Here is a 22,833-nt window from a genome sequence, read left to right as displayed (position 1 = left end):
CTACTTTACGTAGCGCGTTGCCGAAATATCGCAGAATTTAGTTTGTGTTTCACGTGACGACATGCCACCTGACAGAAGTAGCAGTAAGTGACGTCACAAAATTCGTTGAGCGCCACGTGAACGTTAGCTAACTCGTGGTGTCTGGCGAAAAAAGGGCTGGCACGTAAAGCCGGGTTCACACACGCAACAAAAGTATCGCCACTGCTAAGGGCGTACTGCAGTTGCCTTGTAGTTAGTTGCACGTGTGAACTCCTAGTTTTCGGTGGCGCCATTTAAGAAGCGCAACTTTTGTCACGCCACAAAAACTTGAACTTGGTTCTACTTTGTTGCGCCATTTTGCCTTCTCCACAATCGAATAATGTCATTCGATTGCTACCTCGCGGCTGGATTCAAACATTTCTAGTGCATATTGGTTCGCAGATAGTGCTTTTGTTTGTGCGTTTTTTATTAATATGTCGAAAAAGTGGTCAACAGCGACAATTATGAGATTCTTGGAGGTGTACCAAGAACGAGAATGCCTTTGGAACCACAAAAGCGAATCATTCAAAGACAGAAATTTGAGACATGCTACATTAATTGAAATAGGAAACAGTATGCGTGAATATGTACTTGGAATTGATGCAGCTACAAAAAAATTAAAAATCCGAAGCATTCGAAATGCTTACATGAATGAACATAAAAAAGTACTGAAATCACTTAAGAGTGGTGCGTCTACAGACGGTATTTATAAACCCAGCCTTGCTTGCTTTGAAGCTGCAGACCGGTTCTTAAAACATGTAGTCGAGACAAGAGAGACGAGAAACACTTCGGTAAGTAATGTTTTACATTTATTATGTTTCCGAAACATCTTGTTTAGTAATATGTACAGCCGTTTAATCAGCTGAGACAGGTGACGCCATTTTGCAAAGTGCGGAATTACGAAGAATTTGTGGCGTCCTGTGTGAACGATCGCTCACAGGGCCACTTCAGAATGACTTGACTTGTGACGATACTTTCGTTGCGTGTGTGAACCCGGCTTAAGAACCGAGTGCAGCTGGTTTGGCGTGTCGGCGCGTCGTGCTTGACCCAGCCGCCGCCGCGTTGGGCGTTTGCGGGCGGAATCTGCGGACGGCGGCCGCGCCGCAGGGAGTGACATCCCCGACAGGGTGCCCCGGCAGTCGCGACACAGGGCGCCCCGGCAGCGTCGCGCCGGTTCGATGCGCACAGAGCGGCCGCTTTCGCGCGCTGCGGCGGAAGTGACGTGCGCCGGCCCGGACAACCCCCCACGTCACGGGGGGGACGTGGCAACGTTGCTGTCCACACTGCGCACAGGGGGGAAAGAGAAAGCGAGGCACGCCAAAACAGGAGCCTCCGTGTCTCACCGTTATTTCAAACCCCTGCAGCGCTCGCCTGCACACACACACACACACACACACACACATATACACACACACACACACACACACATCTCAGCTGCCGCTCCTTGCAGAGTCCCAACCTGTTGCTCAGTCTCCACATGCATTTAAAATTAAGCTCTCTTTCGTCGTATTCGTTTTGCCCTTCTCCTGGTCCTACAGCCATACTCACCTAACCTCTGTGAAGTGCATGTAGAAGGTACTTCGGCGGGTCGGTGTGACCGAGCGGTTCTAGGCGCTTCAAAATGGCTCTGAGCGCTATGGGACTTAACTTCTGAGGTCATCAGTCCCCTAGAACTTAGAACTACTTAAGCCTGACTAACCTAAGGACATCACACACATCCATGCCCGAGGAAGGATTCGAACCTGCGACCGTAGCGGTCGCGCGGTTCCAGACTGATGCGCCTAGAACCGCTCGGCCACCCCGGCCGGCTAGGCGCTTCAGTCTGGAACCGCGCAACCGCTACGGTCGCAGGTTCGAATCCTTCCTCGGGCATGGATGTGTGTGATGTCATTAGGTTTAAATAGTTCTAACAAGGAAACCTCCCCATCGCAAACCCCCCCCCCCCCTCAGATTTAGTTATAAGTTGGCTCAGCGGATAGGCCTTGAAAAACTGAACACAGATAAGTCGTGAAAAAAGGAAGAAGTTGTGTGGAACTATGGAAAAAATAAGCAAAATATACAAACTGAGTAGTCCATGAGCAAGATAGGCAACATCAAGGATAATATGAGTTCAGGAGCGCCGTGGTTAGCGTGGCAGCTACGGAACTAAGGTCCTTGGTTCAAGTCTTCCCTCGAGTAAGAAGTTTAATTTTCTTTTTATGACTATTATCAAAGTTCAGGCACTCACACATAATCAACTTCGCTCTCCAAAATTCCAGGACAGGTTCAGATTTGCTTGGACATATGCAGGATTTGACGGTCTACACACGGAAAAATTTGAAAGCGTTAAAAACATATGTTTTGACAGAGCACAGGAAAAACTGTGCGACTGTGAAACTGTTGCATTCATTTGTTGCAGTTATGTGACAAACTCTTATGTTTTCATCAGTTTTTTGCGAGTGATTATCACATCCACAAGAAAACCTAAATCGGGCAAGGTAGAAGAATATTTTTACCCATTCGCCAAGTGTACAAGCTCGGTGGGTCGACAACATATTCCTGTCATGTGATGCACATACCGTCACCAGTGTCGTATAGAATATATCAGACGTGTTTTCCTGTGGAGGAATCGGTTGACCTATGACCTTGCGATCGAATGTTTCCTCGGTTCCCATTGGAGAGGCACGTTCTTTCGTCTACTAATCGCACGGTTTTGCAGTGCGGTCGCAAAACACAGATACTACACTTACTACAGTGAACAGAGACGTCAATGAACGAACGGACATATCTTAACTTTGCGAAAATAAAGAAAGTAAAATTTTCACTCACGGGAAGGATTGAACCGAGGACCTCTCGTTCCGTAGCTGCTCACGCCAACCACGGCGCTCATGAGTTCATGTATCCTTAGTGTTGCCTATCTTGTGCATAGACTACTCAGTTTGTATATTTTGCTTATTTTTTTCATAGTTCCACACAACTTCTTCCTGTTTTCTCGATTGATCTGTGTTCAGTTTTTCATGGCGTATCCACTGTGCCAACTTATAACTAAATCTGAGGGGGTTGCGATGGGGAGGTTCCCTTGTAAGTTCTCGGGGACTGATGACCGCAGATGTTAAGTCCCATAGTGCTCAGAGCCATTTGAACTATTTGAAGGTACTTTTAATTATAGTCTTTGTTGGGGTTCATTTCGCATACGTAACACGGGAAGAGTAGAGAAGACGACATTCAGCGTCGCCTATACAGTTATAATAATCACAGACATCGGCTTACATTAGATAAGCTCCGCATGGCATTGGGGGAAGGCACATATTTGAAGGCTGCAATTCATCGTTGCTACTGGGTCACAAGAGTCCTAAATATAACCTTCCACAGTGTAATGGCGTAGCTCGGTGGTTAGCTTGTAAGCCGTATCTGTAAAAGTCGTACGTTCGAATCGTGTGAAATGCAGCGAAGGTTTTTATTTTTCTGTATATTATCAGAGGTCTTGTATTGTTATTTTTATGCAGTTAATTGGTTTAAACGTGGTTTTTTTATTTGCCATAATTTGCCGAGTCATTTTCATCATCGTATTAAATTTTTTATTTGTTCTTATATTCTTCCTATCATTCTTTCTTCTATAGAACTCTGGCCGTGTCGCCCATAATCTGCAGCCAAATGCTAAGTAGGGCTGCACATACGTTGCTAACGCGGCAGCCTATGTAGCAACTGTCAGGATAGTTTCAGGCAATCAATGACAGCGAGAAATTAGAGTTTGCTTTTAGCGTCGAAACCGAAATTTTTCTGTCGCTCACATAAATTAGTCTCACAGGTATGAACAGAGCGGTCGTGGTTTTGGTCCTGCCGCAGATTGTTGATCGCTGTTTTCTCCGACACACTGCACATCACGAGTTTGCGGTTAGGTTAGAAAACGAGTTTAAATTCGGTGTCACAGAACGCGTCGCCTGCCGCGCTTCTGTCACGGGTCAGAAGAAATCGGCTTTGGACAACGCATTTCGCATGTTCGTCACTCCTCGTGGCGGCCGCTTCCAACATCGTTCTGCGATACACATTAGCAACCATTTCTGCTCCTTCTGATATCGGATGAGTAACTTACAAGTAGTCAGTTCCTCTTTGTCCTGTCAAGCAATCGCTTCTTTTACTCGATTTCTGCTTTGTCCAGTTCTATGCAGTGCCTGCTCATTAATTATTCAATCAACCCATGTAACCTGAAGCAGTCAGTATCTGGTAGTACTACATTTCAAAAACCTTCTGTTCCGTTCTTGTCAGGCCGGTTTAACGCTCAAGTTTCACTGTATTACAAGGCTGCAGTCCAACAAGAATGTTTCCAGAGAACTCTCCCTAATATAGTGGAAATATTACTCTCAAACGTGTGGAACACTCATTCTTGAACAGCGCATTCTCTTCGTATGTTGTGAGAGAGTGGTGAAGTTTACTCCTTGTTGAAGCTTCGTTGCTTTGATGTGTCGATCTCTGTGAGACAGAACTTGGATCCGGTAGAGATCAGAAAAATGGCTCTGAGCACTATGGGACTTAACTTTTGAGGTCATCAGTCCCCGAGAACTACTTAAACCTAACTAACCTAAGGACATCACACACATCCATGCCCGAGGCAGGACTAGAACCTGCGACCGTAGCGGTCGCGCGGATCCAGACTGTAGCGCCTAGAACTGCTCGGCCACTCCGACCGGCGAGATCAGACACGGATGTAGTACGGGTGTACTGTTAACGTGTTGCATACGTTAGAAATCCGGGCGCTGTTGCTAAAGCCGACTTCCTTCCCAGTTTAGTTCCTAAAGTACGAAGAGTCAGGTAGTGGTCCCGCTGCGGTCGCTTCGTAGTCGCCGACTCGTTCATCTGAAGCGTACCTGAGTGTCCATGTGCGCCATAAGGCGAAGAGTGAGGTGTGGCGAAAGTTCGATGCCTTGGTCCACGCATCAGACGAAATATGTACAGAGTTCGTCCAATGCAAACGGAATGGCTGTATCCTTGTTTATCCTGCGTTCACCACAGCGAAAGTCATGTGGTCCGTCACAGGAAAACAGGCACAGAGCAAAGTGACTCGTACGTCTGTTAGAGTGCGCTACTTGTGTCTTTTTCGGTCGCGCCAACATGAGTGTGTGGTCTAGTAGCGATATGTGTAGCTTATCATTTATTTCTGTAACGTTTTCGAAGACTGGTCATTTAGAGAAGATAGTTAAAAGGGCAGCTGCGGAGACCGACTTCTGGCTGGCGAGCTTGAAGGGGTGTGTATGTAATGTTGGTCAAAAATATTAAAGGTAAATTAGCCACCAGAGAGTTCTGTAGCCAACGGCCTTGCCGCGCTGGTAACACCGGTTCCCGTCGGATCACCTAAGTTAAGCGCTGTCGGGCCGGGTTAGCACATGGATGGCTGACCACTCGGTATGCCGAGCGCTGTTGGCAAGCGGTGCGCACTCAGCCCTTGTGAGGCAAACTGAGGAGCTACACGATTGAGGCTCCGGTCTCGAAAACCACATGCCCGTTCATATCCGCATCCAGTGACGCCTGTGGACTTGCGGATGACACGGCGGCCGGTCGGTACCGTTGGGCCTTCATGGCCTGTCCCGGCGGTGTTTAGTTTTTAAGATAGTTCTGTAGTATGTTTGAGATGCTGTCTCCAGTTTCCGCAGCTTAATTCGTGCTACAAATTGTGTAAAATTATCTTATTTCAACCAGTGCACAGTGTCACACCGTGTATTCTACAGGACTCGCTACTTGTTTGCGGTATTTTATTATTTCGCGCCATCAGAGAAGACAACTAGAGACTATATAATGTGTCCGTTAACAATGGGGCTAATTACGGATTATTAAAGTAATGCACGCATTCCAGAACACAAAGTCCGAACGGAAGCTTTAATTACCTTATTTGCAAGAGACGCTGAAAGTCAACATTTTGTTCATCGCCTGTTGTTAAATTTCCTCGTCTGAAACTTGTCTAGTGTGCACTGATGGTAACACTGGAAGAATCAGGACCTTCATGTGAGTAGGATTTGGTGCAGGCTGCTTCGCTGAAAATGTGTTTAGCAAGATCGACGATGTGCGTTGTGCCAGTTCTGATATGTCAGTGAAGGGTGAAAAGGGCAGGCCAGAACGATCAGACTAAAAGAAAATGGTTCAAATGGCTCTGAGCACTATGGGACTCAACTGCTGAGGTCATTAGTCCCCTAGAACTTAGAACTAGTTAAACCTAACTAACCTAAGGACATCACAAACATCCATGCCCGAGGCAGGATTCGAACCTGCGACCGTAGCGGTCTTGCGGTTCCAGACTGCAGCGCCTTTAACCGCACGGCCACTTCGGCCGGCCCAGACTAAAAGAAAAGAGGTACATGAAGAGCAAAAAGACCAAATGTACGGTTATGGGGAGCATTAAGTTTCTTGTTTCTGACATAAATGCTAAAAAGCTTCTTTTTGCATTTTCCGCAACTTTTATTTTACGCTGTGTAGGGAACATTTTCCAATGAACTACTGCAGATAAAAAAAAAGTGAAATTTGCTGCGTACAAATTATATATAACACATCTTCCTGTGATGCAAAGTTTTTCGAAAGTGCATTCCAGCCAGATTTATTTAAATGTTTGTGAAATAAAGTTTGTTATGTATCATTAAGTATAACCTACCACAGTTTGAAAGCGATAAGATGGTTCAAATGGCTCTGAGCACTATCGGACTTAACATCTGAGGTCAGCAGTCCCCTAGAACTTAGAACTACTTAAACCTAACTGACCTAAGGACATGACACATATCCATGCCCGAGGCAGGATTCGAACGTGCGACCGTAGCGATCGCGCGGTTCCAGACTGTAACGCCTAAAACCGCTCGGCCATTCCGGCCGGCGAAAGCGATAAGAAAACTGACCTTTGATAAAATGTTCCTAATGCGATATTATGTGCCCTAAAAGTATCAGCAACGTCGTGATCAAATTATCTGACAAAAAGTAAAAAAGGAATACGGATTATAGCCAATAATATAATTACAACGTGTGCAAAATGCCGTCCAGTTATCTTTCAGACAGTATTAAGTTACGTTAGCTTACATGTACACGTGATTTTCCATGCGTCCCTCCTCCTCCTCCTCCTCCCCCCCCCCCCCCCCCGCGTAAAGCGATAATGCAGGCATTATTTCATCATTTTGGTTGGAAAACAGCAGCTTTTTCGTAAATTACACTGTGGGAAATATTGCAGTCAGCCATAAGTTGTGCCGGCTCGCAGTATTCCCAGTTTTTGAGAATGCCGAACTGATTTTTTGATATCTAGTGCCAGTTGGACCAGCGTTTTTTTATAAATGTTGCAGATTGGACTAACCAGTATGGGCAGAAAATGGTGCAGAGCTCTATGGGACTTAATATCTGTGGTCATCAGTCCCCTAGAACTTAGAACTACTTAAACGTAACTAACCTAAGGGCATCACACAGATTCATGCCCGAGAGAGGGTTCGAACCTGCGACCGTAGCAGCAGCGCGGTTCCGGACTGAAGCGCTTAGAACCGCTCGGTCACATCGGCCGGCTAGTACGGACAGAGGACATTACAAAGTTCAAAGAAGGACAACTAGTATTGCATATAGGGGACAGATTACGTCAATGGACGTGATACAGGAATTGGTTTGGCAGTCATTAAAACAAAGGCGTTTCCAATGCGCCAGGATTTTTCACGAAATGTCAGTCGCTGATTTTCTTGTCAAAATGAGAAAAAATCCTGTTGACGCCAACCTACACGGGGAGAAATAATTATCGTAATAAATTAAGAGAAACCAGAATTCTCGAACGGAGAGCCAATTGTTCATTCTTCCCTCGTGCCGTCCGAGAGTGGAACGGCAGAGAAATATTGTGGAAGTGGTTCGGCGAACCCTCTAGCAGGTACTTGACAGTGAATTGCCTGTAGATGCTACCCGTTATCGGATGTGGCTGATGCAACGCTTGGCAGCTGAGGCGGGAACAGGTGGGCTGTGGAGTGGCATTTTACGCCACAGAGAAGGCCGGCTGCTGCGTTATCGACTATGGAGCTCGCGGTCCCCTTTAGACCGGGGCACAGCAGGCCACACCACGCCCCTGCTTGTACACACACACACACACACACACACACACACACACACACACACACACAGCGCGATCGAATTGGACCGGCGAGGCGCTCGCTGTCTGCAGGCCAGTGTGGCGGCGGCTGTGGTGACGTCACCGCCAGCAGGCAGGGCGAGTGCGGTTCGCGACGCGGGGTTGCCACGTACCTGCTGGCTTTCATCTCCTTCTGCCTTTACGTGTTGTACGCTGCAAGCCGCGCTGCAGCGCCCGTGAGGTTACTTTTACGGAAACTTCTGTTCGCGTAGTGAGGGGGAAAAAATAAATAGAAAACGGCGGTCTGTATGCCTCCGAACGGGCCCTAATGTCTCCTCTTCTTCTGACGACCCCTAAACAAGACGCACATTCCCCAACAGTTTGTCGCGAGAACTAATTCGGCGTTCCTGAAAGCATTCCCACTAAACGAGCAATACGGCTTGTACAGGATTTGTGCGTAAGAGCATGCAAAAATTTAACAGGACATGGAGGATGCTTCATTGAAGAATTTGGGATAGGGAACCTCGGTATGGAGAAGCCAGCTTAAGGAGACATAGAAGTAAATCTGTCTACCGCTTTGTGTAACATTACCGTTTTCCAGCTTATTAACAACTAACATGCGTACAAGTTCACACGTACTGTGCTGTTTGTTTACATACACGTGCTGTGTTTCCTGCGAGGAAACACGGAGGACGAGTCAGAAAAGTGGGCTCAAATGACTCTGAGCACTGTGGGACTTAACTGCTGAGGTCATCAGTCCCCCAGAACTTAGAACTACTTAAACCTAAGTAACGTAAGAACATCACACACATCCATTCCCGAGGCAGGATTCGAACCTGCGACCGTAGCAGTCGCGCGGTTCCAGACTGAAGCACGTAGAACCGCTCGGCCACCACGACCGGCTCCAGGGTTTCGACAGGCAGTATCGGTTGCGCATAAATAGTTGCTGTCCCAAGCCTCGTATATACTCTTTCTGATGTGTTGACCCACATGTAGCACGTGTAATAAAAATGGAACAGATATTTGTAGAACATTGCGAATGAGGCACAAAACAAAAAGTAAGTAATAATAGTAATTTAATACTGATTATCAGCGATAATTTAAAACACCAGGACTGTTCATCATCTTGACAAACAGAGTTTTAAGAGAAATGACGTTGTCGTCACATTGACCACTAAAAGGTTCTTTGAAATGAAGCGAAACGCGCATTGTGTATATCAAACTTTTATTGTAGTCGCAAAAGACATGTATTACTCGTATGATTGCAAATTCGAAAGAGGCCTAAAATCATAAAAGACAACATATATTTCCGTTCAAATGCGTTACACATCTATTGTCGTGCCTGTTTGATAAGGAATCCAAACGTCAGAATAGCGTTCTAGAATTGGTCTAGCGTCTTGTACGTGATATCCGGCAAAGACGTCGCTTCCTAGCAGGAACACTTTCAACAAGTTACCCATTCACAATCCCAGTAGGTGATCATCCCGTTTGACGTCACTGATCAGTATTATCCGTGCCGAAGATGTTCACCATTAATCTTGTGTAATCAGATGACTCGGCCGGGTAGCCGAGAGCGTTAAAGCGCCCTCTTTCTGACCACGGGGAGGTACACCGTCGTGTATGGAATCCATCCTGTGGATTACGAACGACAGCCGGAGGTGCTGGCCAGCCAGAAGGTGGTTTTTAGGCGGTTTCCTACATCCGATTAGGTAAATGCCGGGTTGGCACCCACGTTCCGCCGTGAATCTTACTAACCTTGAGAATAAACAAGGTGTTCTGTCAAAGGACTGGGATACTCAAAGTGCAATGTTTGGGAACCCTGCTCTAGAGAAGTGGAACTTCGGTGATCGTACATACTGTAATATCTTCAGAAATTTCTCCAAATCATAGTTGTTCTCGAGACACATCATTTACGTTGGACTACTTCCCATTGGTAGAGGCACTTATCATACAAGGAAAGAACTGTCTTATGTGACGGCCACGGGCGATGTTGTTCCAAGTCCGCTTCAGGAGATGCCTAACGTCGGTGTTCGGTCGAAACTCCGCGAAAACTTGGACTTCGGGCAGCAGACGGCACACGGGAACGCTATAGGCCCGTCGTGTGTTGACACTCGGGCTATCGGTGAGAGCAAACCGAGCGGTGCCGAAGTCCCGAGTGGCGGGACGGGTGTGTGCCCACTCCGAAGCGGCGCCTGCCCTGCCACGATAGCTTATCGCAGCTCCCTCTGCGTACGGCCGAAAAACCGAGATATACTTGTGTCCACATATACGAGGTGCATACAAGTTCTAAGGCCTCCGATTTTTTTTCCCGGACTGGAAAGAGATAGAAACATGCGCATTGTTTTAAAATGAGGGCGCGTTCCTTGTCAATACGTCCCAGAGATGGCAGCGCCGTACGGCAGATGGAATTTTACCGCCAGCGGCGAGAATGAGAACTGTTTTAAATACTTAAAATGGCGACGTTTTCCTTACTTGAACAGCGTGCAATCATTCGTTTTCTGAATTTGCGCGTTGTGAAACCAATTGAAATTCCTCGACAGTTGAAGGAGACATGTGGTGATGGAGTTATGGATGGGTCGAAGGTGCGTTCGTGGGTGCGACAGTTTAATGAAGGCAGAACATCGTGCGCCAACAGACCGAAACAACCTCGGGCTCGCACAAGCCGGTCTGACGACACGATCGAGAAAGTGGACAGAATTGTTTTGGGGGATCGCCGAATGACTGTTGAACAGATCGCCTCCAGAGTTGGCATTTCTGTGGGTTCTGTGCACACAATCCTGCATGACGACCTGAAAATGCGAAAAGTGTCATCCAGGTGGGTGCCACGAATGCTGACGGACGACCACACGGCTGCCCGGCTGGCATGTTGCCAAGCATTGTTGACGCGCAACGACAGCACGAATGGGACTTTGTTTTCGTCGGTTGTGACAATGGATGAGACGTGGATGCCATTTTTCAATCCAGAAACAAAGCGCCAGTCAGCTCAATGGAAGCACACAGATTCACCGCCACCAAAAAAATTTCGGGTAACCGCCAGTGCTGAAAAAATGATGGTGTCCATGTTCAGGGACAGCGAGGGCGTAATCCTTACCCATCGCGTTCCAAAGGGCACTACGGTAACAGGTGCATCCTACGAAAATGTTTTGAAGAACAAATTTCTTCCTGCACTGCAACAAAAACGTCCGGGAAGGGCTGCGCGTGTGCTGTTTCACCGAGACAACGCACCCACACATCGAGCTAACGTTACGCAACAGTTCCTTCGGGATAACAACTTTGAAGTGATTCCTCATGCTCCCTACTCACTTGACCTGGCTCCTAGTGACTTTTGGCTTTTTCCAACAATGAAAGACACTCTCCGTGGTCACACATTCACCAGCCGTGCTGCTATTGCCTCAGCGATTTCCCAGTGGTCAAAACAGGCTCCTAAAGAATCCTTCGCCGCTGCCATGGAATCATGACATCAGCGTTGTGAAAAATGTGTACGTCTGCAGGGCGATTACGTCGAGAAATAACGCCAGTTTCATCGTTTTCAAGTGAGTAGTTAATTAGAAAAAAAATCGGAGGCCTTAGAACTTGAATGCACCTCGTAGAGTGTGAGTAACACATCTGAGCGACTGGCGCAGGGTGGTTTCTATTGTTACTAAAATGTAGACTTTCACGGCCGGAAATATCATGTCAATTATTATTATCCGGGCTGTTATGCCGTGGTCGGTTGATGAATTCTGTGTCGATTCCCAACGTTTCGTCTCCCGACTGCGGGAGACATCTTCAAGGGGGCCCGTAGCTCAATGGAGCTCATTGACCTACGGATGATGAATTCTGTGTCGATTCCCAACGTAGCTCCATTGAGCTACGGACCCCCTTGAAGATGTCTCCCGCCGTCGGAGACGAAACGTTGCGAATCGACACAGAATTCATCAACCGACCACGGCATAACAGCCCGGATAATTATAATGGATATGGTTTCTATTGTACCTCGCGTTAGGCTTTCTTCCCAATCAACTCAGCCTTGGCGCCCGGCTAGAATGATGCCTTGCACGTTTTTGTGTGATAGTCTTGCTCGACCTGCGCCATCTCTATCTTGGTAGGTGGAGACCATTCAAACTTCATGCGCATGAAAGACGATCCTGGAAAACTTTTGTGCAAGTTGTTGCAAGTAATAAGGCTGCTCTGTTCGAGTGTCCCCAGACAGAATTCGTCGCCGTTTCTTTATTATTCGCTCCATAAACTGAAACGGGATTTCCATGCCGCGCACATGTTATTCCCTTGTGTTCGAGACGCATTTTACGTTTAATATGAATGGCCGAAAGACGTCCCGTATGTAGATAAATACTGCAACAAGAAAAACGCGTTTCAATTTATAAAACGAGCGTGTTTGTAGTTGCGTCCCCCAAGGTAGTGTTATAGGCCCTTTGCTGTTCCGTATCTATATAAACGATTTGGGAGACAATCTGAGCAGCCGTGTTCGGTTGTTTGGAGATGACGCTGTCGTTTATCGACTAATAAAGTCGTCAAAACAAACTGCAAAACGATTTAGAAGAAATATCGAAATGGTGCGAAAAGTGACAGTTGACCTTAAATAACGAAAAGTGTGAGGTCATCCACATGAGTGCTAAAAGGAACTCGTTAAACTTCTTTTACACGACAAATCAATCTAATCTGAAAGCCGTAAATTCAACCGAATAGCTAGGTATTACAATTACGAACAACTTAAATTGGAAGGAACACATAGAAAATGTTGTGGGGAAGCATAACCAAAAAATGCGTTTTATTGGCAGGACACTTAGAAAATGTAACAGGTCTATTAAGGAGACTGCCTACACTACGCTTGTCCGTCGAATACTGCTGCGCAGTATGGGATCCTTACCAGATAGGACTGACGGAGTACATCGAAAAAATTGAATGAAAGGCAGAATGTTTCTCGCGAAATATGGGAGATAGTGTAACAGAAATGATACGGGATTTAGGATGGACATCATTAAAAGATAGGCGTTTTTCGTTGCGACGGAATCTCTCACGAAACTCCAATCACCATTTTTCTCCTCCGAATGCGAAAATATTTTGTTGACACTCACTTACGTAGGGAGGAACGATCACCAAGATAAAAGAAGGGGAATCAGAGCTCTTACGGAAAGATATAGGTGTTCATTCTTTCCGCGCACTATACGAGATTGGAATAATTGAGAATCGTTCAAATGGCTCTGAGCACTATGCGACTTAACTTCTGAGGTCATCAGTCCCCTAGAACTTAGAACTACTTAAACCTAACTAACCTAAGGACATCACACACATCCGTGCCCGAGGCAGGATTCAAACCTGCGGCCGTAGCGGTCGCCGGGTTCCAGACTGTAGCGCCTAGAACCGCATGGGCACTCCGGCCGGCATTGAGAGTCGTGAAGGTGGTTCGATGAACCCTCTGCCAGGCACTTAAATGTGATTCGCAGAGTATCCATGTAGATGTAGATGCGGAAGACGGCCACTTCGACAAACTTTGCAGTCCTCTGGCCAGCCGTACAAGCAAAGTTTTTTCCTCACTGCCGCTGGCTTATCTGTCCCGCCCAATGCGGTCCCCATATACGTCAACAGTGTTCGACCATGCACGTACTGTGCATCTGGGTTACTATACGCCAGTAGGAGGTTGCCTGTCTGAATGTTTCCAGGGGCAACAAAAATTTTATTTTCAGTACTTCCTATAAATATTCACCGAATTGCCGGCCGCGGTGGTCTCGCGGTTCTAGGCGCTCAGTCCGGAACTGCGCGACTGCTACGGTCGCAGGTTCGAATCCTGCCTCGGGCATGGATGTGTGTGATGTCCTTAGGTTAGTTAGGTTTAAGTACTTCTAAGTTCTAGGGTACTGATGACCACAGATGTTAAGTCCCATAGTGCTCAGAGCCATTTGAACCATTGACCGAATTTCAAAATTTTAAATCCTGTCATTATTTACTCATGAAGAGGGGTAATCTTACGTTTAAAGTTTAACACAAAATTATTATTATAGTTGCTGTGTACATCACTTGAAGCAACACGCCGCGCGGGATTAGGCGAGCGGTCTAGGGCGCTGCAGTCATCGACTGTGCAACTAGTCCCGGCGGAGGTTCGAGTGCTCCCTCGGGCTTGGGTGTGTGTGTTTATCCTTAGGATCATTGTATGATTATCCTTAGGATAATTTAGGTTAAGTAGTGTGTAAGCTTAGGGACTGATGACCTTAGCAGTTAAGTCCCGTAAGATTTCACACACATGTCGAGGACGGAAAGAGGTATATGTCAGCTATGCATCATTGTACGACCTAAAATGTACCAAAGGTAAACTAACCAGCGATTACATTATTCACTGCAGAATTTTCAAAATATACGTGCGGTTTTATTTTATTTGGAAATATCACAATAAGTGTGAGCAATATGGAACGTAAAACGAGTTCGTTATCAAGCTGTGGTCTGCGGTTGGAAAAAATTAATTTATTTACCGAATATTGTTTCCTTAAAGCCTAATACGATAGATTGCACAGTGTAAAATAGACGCGAATCACAAAAGTGGTTTTACATTTCTTACTCGAAAAATAAAAGTTTTACCTAGAAATTAATTACAGCACTCTTGAGTTGAGACTTCCCTACCCGTGTATATTTTTACGATACAGTTGCGTGGAGCAACCAGCGCTTCGTGTTCGCCACGGGCTACACGACAGACAATTGTGTAGGCCTTGTTGCGCCGCCGTCGTCACAGTTTGAACCAGTTACCTATCTTGAGCTACGTTTTTACCCTCTCCACCTGTACGAGTTGCTTCTGCATCGTACCAGGAGTAGTTTCCTTCAGAAGCGTGCGCCGGGGCACGATTTGGTATGAAGTATCGGATGTCAGTTGAGCGCGTGCCCGCGGCCACGTGGGGTTGCAGTGCCTCGCTGACCCCCACTCGGCCGAGCATCTGCGCAGCTGCGTCTGTGTGCGGCCCCCCCCCCGCCCCAAATGCGCTGCGTGCTGGCCAGACGTGACGTCATGCGCGAGAGTGGCGGCGCTGCGCGGTTGGCGACCCTGAGCGACGGCGACGGCGGCGGCGAATGCCATTAAGGTGTGTACTGGGCCACAGCACGTGTCGCCCACGTGACTGGCAAATCTCTGGGTGTCTGTCCGCAGACGGTCAGTTCGATAGACCAGTGGGACGCATTTCGGGGGTGGGGGACTGGGAAAAGGATGAAAGTTTCTGAGTGAATGCTGTCACGTATATGAAAGTCGCGCACTGCCTTTTTGTGTCTGAATTTGAAGACGAATTTCAGGAACTACTATAGTTACTTTGATGCTGTTAAAAAGTGCTACGATCTTTGTACTAGCGCAAGCGTAGCTGTACCTCGTAGTAAATGTCCATTTATTACTGGAAATGATATTGTCTGGCTACTTTACGACCAATATTTCTCTTTTTTCGCGAAGAACCTCATTGCAGGTTCATATAAAATTTTAGAGAGTATCATCATTATGCAGTAAAGAGGTTAAACTTTTTGTGTAACATTTTGCGCTGTTTGTTGATCACTACGGGAACCAGCGGCGCATGGCCATTTGCTCGACCCAATTTCTGGGCTTAAGTTCTCTGGGCCAGTGCTTCCCAACGTGTGGTCCGCGGATCCCTTAGGGGTCCGCCGGCCCTTTCTAGGGGGTCCGCGGCCACCTTTCACCAAATCTTATAAAATAATGAGTAAAATTATTGAATTAAGATGTGAAAATCAAATTCATCACAATTTTTTTTTTTCGTGTGAAAAACATGTTTACTTTTACTTCAGGTAGTATTCCCAAGTAGCCTTTGCGGTTCTTAAGTGAGAAGGCACACACAGTTTAGTGCCGGAGAATGCGGCTTCTCCGATCGACTGTTTCGCGACAGTACGGGGGTCGCTTGTGCGCCGGCTCACGGCGCTAGATGCGCTGAAACCTTCTACGCATGCGCCGAGCGAGCTTTGTCGACCAATCAGCGAACAGTTTGGACGTGACGTTGATTGCTCTTGGAGGAAGGCAGCTCCAACGTGTGAAATATAAATTACAAAGTAATTTTAATCAGGCTATAGTGTGTTGAAAAAAGGGAGTAAATCCACTAGCAAGTGTCTGGATACAGTGGGAATTCAAATTGGATCGTTAATTTCAAGTTTTTTTTCTTTCCTCTCTAAACCAAAGACTATTGATACTTCGGGGGTGGGGGGGGGGGAGTCATTTGGAACGTGGCACTTGCATTAAGAAGCTTTCAGTTCCCATGGGTATCTGAAATTTAAAGTTACTGTGCTCTTGACCGATTAGGGGTCCGCCATGGATTTTCGACTGAAGAAAGAAGGGGTCCGCCAGCTGAAAAGGTTGGGAAGCCCTGCTCTGGGCGTATCTTACGGGGCGCACCACCTACTCAACCATGGTTTGCAGCCTACATTGCGCACGGCGACTCGTAAGGGAAGCAGACACTACAAACGAAATTTCATATCACTAACATTTTGCAGGAATGTAAAGAAATTTGAATTGGTTCGACGTGTCAGCGTAGTGTAATACATACAGTCGCGACACGCTGGTGCCGAAGTCGCGTGCGTCGTAAGGATAATTTTTGTTTTTAAGTAGTTTCTACTTAAGTAACGAAATAATTGTTACATTTTTGCATTCCAGTAGTTACCAAATTTCCAAGGCACATCAATCATCGTGAAAAACTTTGTAAAAACAGCTGAGTTACACCGATTCAGTGACTGAAGCTATAACTTATTCATGAAGAAATGCTTTTGAATATGTGTTCATTTGGAGCTCATTCCCCTGAAAGCACGAGAACATAGGCCCATATTTCATGCGTGAGAAGAATATAAGCCCTTTGTTATTATCATACGCAGTTCCCTTGACACTTAACACTTGCTAATGGTGTCTAATCATTCGTTTATTCTTACACTTCACACGACTTTCCAATTCAAGAATATTTATGTGAATATAATTACCTTTCCTTCTGAAGCAAATGTGTTGAAGAGTTAGCAAAAATTCTGGAACCGTTATATTTACTTCGTCGATTTACTATCACGTCTGTGTGGCCTCCCCCTAAGCTACAAAAATGGTTCAAATGTCTCTGAGCACTATGGGACTTAACATCTGAGGTCATCAGTCCCCTAGAACTTAGAACTACTTAAACCTAACTAACCTAAGGACATCACACACATCCATGCCCGAGGCAGGATTCGAACCTGCGATCGCAGCGGTCGCGCGGTTCCAGACTGAAGCGCCTAGAACCTCTCGGCCACCGACGGCCGGCCCTTAAGCTACACTTGAGGCTGATAATTTGGTACGTTAAACAATGTAGCTACCACACCCCACGTGTTTCTGCATAACGTCAGGTACTCTGGTGTGTACTAGCAATTTTTGTTATTAAAGGAAAACATTATTGAGTAAAGCTTTGTACAGTACAACACAATCGTAAGTAAACAGTCCTACAGTGTAGCGTTTCATATCTCTCAGGGTCCTTAGGGAAGTCAATTACGACAAAAGTCTTTTCATTTTGTAGTTATTAACGATTTTTATGTCACTACACACATTCCCAATTCTAAAAACTATGTTAGAAATCATTATAAACATTAGCATTCGCACTCAGTCGATATCGTATTCAGAAGTGTCACTTGGCTTGTCACGTCACGCCTACGTAAGTGCGTTTATGTATAAAAACACTCCTGGCAAACTTATGGTGACCGATTTCGACTGCGAATAAAATAATTCGCAAGTTAATGTGACACGCTTTGAAAATACTGTTATTATCAGACCGTCTGTGACACGTCAGGTACTTCTTATATTTGCAATAACTTGCGTCAGCTTTGCTTGTTCAGCACGCGTGGTCACATTTGCCCTCATTTCGGAACGTGACGAAGTAAAGAGGTTCTTCCGTTCGCTTTGTTCTCCAACGTACATTCACGGAACGTCGCGCACCTGCATTCTCCGCGTGGGAGTCGCGAGGTCGTAGCGGAAGGTGAGTCACCGCCGGGTTTCGAACCCGGATCACTGGAATCAGCGACACACACACACACACACACACACACACACACACACACACCTGTCGTCTTCACCACCACCCACACACGGCTGCACTGTCTCTTGGAGTGCGGGCAATACCATCAGTAATACAGGGGAGGCACGATTTCTTCACTGCCAGCAACTTAACGGTGCGTGGCAGAGGTGTTCCAGATACGAGTATGTTGACGCCCCTTTCCTCTTTCATTCAGTGTACTTGGAAGATATCGTGAGCTGCGAATCTATAAACATTGACCTGAGTTTTGCAGATGAGAGTTATTCAGAGTGTCATGGCGCACAGTGGAGTGTTCGGGCGGAGGGGGACGTGGTAATACACGTATACAGGGCGAATCACCTGAAACTTGCACCGCAAATATTGCGAAATTGCAAAGTGCGATTGACGTGCAGCTTTCACAGAGTGGATTGAGTCAGTGGCTCGTATTATTAGCCAATCGACAGATTGTAATAAAACTAAAAATTGCTTCAAATTGCTCTGAGCACTGTGGGACTTAACATCTGAGGTCATCAGTCCCCTAGAACTTAACCTAACTAACCTAAAGACATCACACACATCCATGACCAAGGCAGGATTCGAACCTGCGACGGTAGCGGTAGCGCGGTTCCAGACTGAAGCGCGTAGAACCGCTCGGCCACTCCGGCCGGCAATAAAACTAACAAAATGTATTTTTTGTGCAGACATACACTTTTTTACGCGGAGGAAGGTGTGGGACGTGTGCAGTTGGAATGCTGTCGGACCCCTGATACGTATAGATACGTCTCTGACCAGTGACACGTATGTAAGCATCGTGTCTGATGACCTGCATCCATTCGTCTCGTGTGCATTCCGACGGACTTGGGCAGTTCCAGCAGGACAATGCGCAATTCCAGCAGGACAATGCGACACCCCACGCGTCCATTATTGCTGCAGAGTGGCTCCAGGAACGCTCTTCTTACTTCAAACACTTCCACTGGCCAATAAACTCCGCAGGCATGAACATTATTGAGCATATCTAGGATGCCTTGCAACGTGCTGTTCTTTGAAGAGATCTCCACACCCTCGTACTTTTAGGGACCTATGAGCAGCCGTGCAGGATTCATGGTATCAATTCCCTAAAGCACTACTTCAGACATTACTCGAGTCCATGCCACACCGCGTTACGTCACTTGTGCGTGCCCGCGGGGGCCCTACACGATATCAGGCAGGTGTACCAGTTTCTTCGGCCCATCAGTGTAGAATTACTACGCTTCCTCAGAGTGTGCGAGCATTTGGGCTGTCTCGTGAATCTTGCACACGAGCTCGCATATTTGACTGAGAGCATTTTCGATACATCCGTGCGGTACAGTCTCAGGATGTGACCTAAGTTGACTCGTGTTGTAGAGCGAAGTGAGTGCATTTCGGAATGTGAGGAGCCAACGACTTGAGGTTGTCGCTCGGTGTGCCGGCCTGAGACGCAGCTACCTAGCCTAGCGCCTGGCCTCGCCTCCGGACGGAATTAGACGGCGAGCGTAAACAGTGCGTCGGCCCCAGCGCGCCGTTTGTTTTTTTGGGCAAGGCGGAGTGGGCGTCGTCCGAGCCGAGGCGTAACGCAGGCAGCCTTGTCCACTGCGGCAGGGGGAGCCGGCCTCAGCGGCGGCACGTGCGGCCCCGAGGCGCCTGCCTTCGTGGCGCGTAGCTGCTCATGAAGTACGAGGGTCACTCCAAGAGAAATGCACACTATTTTTTTTTAAATCCATCTTTTATTCTACGTGTTTGAAAGTCTTACAGTGTGTAGATACATCCTTTAGGAACAATATTTTCATTTCTCCACACGATTTCCATCCCTCTCAACTGCCTTACGCCATCTTGGAACCAGCACCTGTATGCCCGCACAGTAAAATTCCGGACCAGCCTGTTGGAGCCACTGTTTGGCAGACTGCACAAGGGAGTCATCATCTTCCAACCTTGTTCCACGAAGAGAGTCTCTCAGTTTCCCAAAGAGACGACAGTCGCATGGAGCCAGGTCAGGACTGTAAGGTGGGTGTTTCAGCGTTGTCCATCCCAGTTTTTGTGATCGCTTCCACGGTTTTTTGACTGACATGTGGCCGTGCTTTGTTTTGCAAAAGCAAAATATCCTGCTTGTGTCGATGTGGTCGAACACGACTCAGTCGAGCTTCAAGTTTCTTTAGTGTCATCACATATGCATCAGAATTTATGGTGGTTCCACTTGGCACGATGTCCACAAGCAAGAGTCCTTCGGAATCGAAAAACACCGTAATCATAACTTTTCCAGCTGAAGGTGTGGTTTTGAATTTTTTTTCTTGGGTGAATTTGCATGATACCACTCCATTGTGGGGTTGGGGTTGTTTGCGGAAGGAGACCAGACAGCGAGGTCATCGGCCTCATCGGATTAGGGAAGGATGGGGAAGGAAGTCGGCCGTGCCCTTTCAGAGGAACCATCCCGGCATTTGCCTGGAGCGATTTAGGGAAATCACGGAAAACCTAAATCAGGATGGCCGGACGCGGGATTGAACCGTCGTCCTCCCGAATACGAGTCCAGTGTCTAGCCACTGCGCCACCTCCCTCGGTCACTCCACTGATTGCCTCTTCGTCTCTGGCGAAAAATGGAGCCATGTTTCATCACCTGTCACAATTTTTCCAAGAAATTCATCTCCACCATTCTCGTACTGTTCCAAAAGTTCGTTGCCTACCGTTTTTCTTATTTCTTTGTGAGCCACTGTCAACATCCTGGGAACCCACCTGGCACAAACCTTTCTTCATCGCCAATACTTTCAGTTTTCTGCAAACACTTCTTTCCGCGGTCCCAACGTAGCGTGACAATTCGTTCACTGTGATCCGTCTGTCAGCAGTCACCATTTCGTTAACTCTCCGCACATTGTCTGGAGTGTGTGCAGTACGAGGCCTGCCGCTGCGAGGACAATCCTCAATATTGCCGGGCCCGCTTTCATCGCGTAACCTGCTTGCCCACCGACTAACTGTACTGCGATCGATAGCAGCATCTCCGTACACCTTTTTCAACCTCTTGTGGGTGTTTCCCACTTTCTCGTTTTCACAGCACAGGAATTTTATGACAGCACGTTGCTTCTGACGAACGTCAAGTGCAGCGCCATCTTGAAGACATGCTGTGACGGCGCCACTCGCGGGAACAGGTTGAACTAAGTTTGAAAACAAGCGGGAAGGATGTATCTACACACTGTAAAACTTTCACACATGCAGAATGAAAACTGTACTTTTACAAAAATAGTGTCCGTTTCTTTTAGAGTGTCCATCGTATCTCTGTATCTATGTTTTTCCCAAAAAATATCGATGTAAATCAGCTATATTTTCCCACCGATATATTGACATCGAAACGGCAGTATGCGGTGCCGATATTGTATATTGTATTTTTCGGTAAATATTTCAAATTGTTCTTTTGAAATTGTAGTAGACAGTAGCTGCTGATAAAGTATCTGTATATCTATGTTCTCCCCAAAAAAATATCGATGTAAATCACCGGTATTTTCCCCCCGATATGTCGATATCGAAACGGCAATATGGGGAGCCGATATTTTTATTTTATATTGTTTTTTCTTATACACTCCTGGAAATTGAAATAAGAACACTGTGAATTCATTGTCCCAGGAAGGGGAAACTTTATTGACACATTCCTGGAGTCAGATACATCACATGATCACACTGACAGAACCACAGGCACATAGACACAGGCAACAGAGCATGCACAATGTCGGCACTAGTACAGTGTATATCCACCTTTCGCAGCAATGCAGGCTGCTATTCTCCCATGGAGACGATCGTAGAGATGCTGGATATAGTCCTGTGGAACGGCTTGCCATGCCATTTCCACCTGGCGCCTCAGTTGGACCAGCGTTCGTGCTGGACGTGCAGACCGCGTGAGACGACGCTTCATCCAGCCCTAAACATGCTCAATGGGGGACAGATCCGGAGATCGTGCTGGCCAGGGTAGTTGACTTACACCTTCTAGAGCACGTTGGGTGGCACGGGATACATGCGGACGTGCATTGTCCTGTTAGAACAGCAAGTTCCCATACCGGTCTAGGAATGGTAGAACGATGGGTTCGATGACGGTTTGGATGTACCGTGCACTATTCAGTGTCCCCTCGACGATCACCAGTGGTGTACGGCCAGTGTAGGAGATCGCTCCCCACACCATGATGCCGGGTGTTGGCCCTGTGTGCCTCGGTCGTATGCAGTCCTGATTGTGGCGCTCACCTGCACGGCGCCAAACACGCATACGACCATCATTGGCACCAAGGCAGAAGCGACTCTCATCGTTGAAGACGACACGTCTCCATTCGTCCCTCCATTCACGCCTGTCGCGACACCACTGGAGGCGGGCTGGACGATGTTGGGGCGTGAGCGGAAGACGGCCTAACGGTGTGCGGGACCGTAGCCCAGCTTCATGGAGACGGTTGCGAATGGTCCTCGCCGATAGCCCAGGAGCAACAGTGTCCCTAATTTGCTGGGAAGTGGCGGTGCGGTCCCCTACGGCACTGCGTAGGATCCTACGGTCTTGGCGTGCATCCGTGCGTCGCTGCGGTCCGGTCCCAGGTCGACGGGCACGTGCACCTTCCGTCGACCACTGGCGACAACATCGATGCACTGTGGAGACCTCACGCCCCACGTGTTGAGCAATTCGGCGGTACGTCCACCCGGCCTCCCGCATGCCCACTATACGCCCTCGCTCAAAGTCCGTCAACTGCACATACGGTTCACGTCCACGCTGTCGCGGCATGCTACCAGTGTTAAAGACTGCGA

At 47.3% G+C, this 22,833-nt stretch overlaps 1 protein-coding gene across 12 annotated transcripts in view; it reads left to right on the top strand.

Moving 5' to 3' along the window:
• The window catches only part of LOC126108459 (eukaryotic translation initiation factor 4 gamma 1-like), a 647,729-nt gene that overhangs the window by 274,516 nt on the left and 350,380 nt on the right, over positions 1–22,833 (top strand). The gene's annotated exons all lie outside the window — the stretch shown is intronic.

The sequence above is a fragment of the Schistocerca cancellata genome, chromosome 11, assembly GCF_023864275.1.
Source record: "Schistocerca cancellata isolate TAMUIC-IGC-003103 chromosome 11, iqSchCanc2.1, whole genome shotgun sequence".
NCBI classification, from domain to species: Eukaryota; Metazoa; Arthropoda; class Insecta; order Orthoptera; family Acrididae; genus Schistocerca; species Schistocerca cancellata.
Note: the sequence above shows the minus strand (reverse complement) of the source record. Positions and strands in the feature narration are given on the sequence as shown.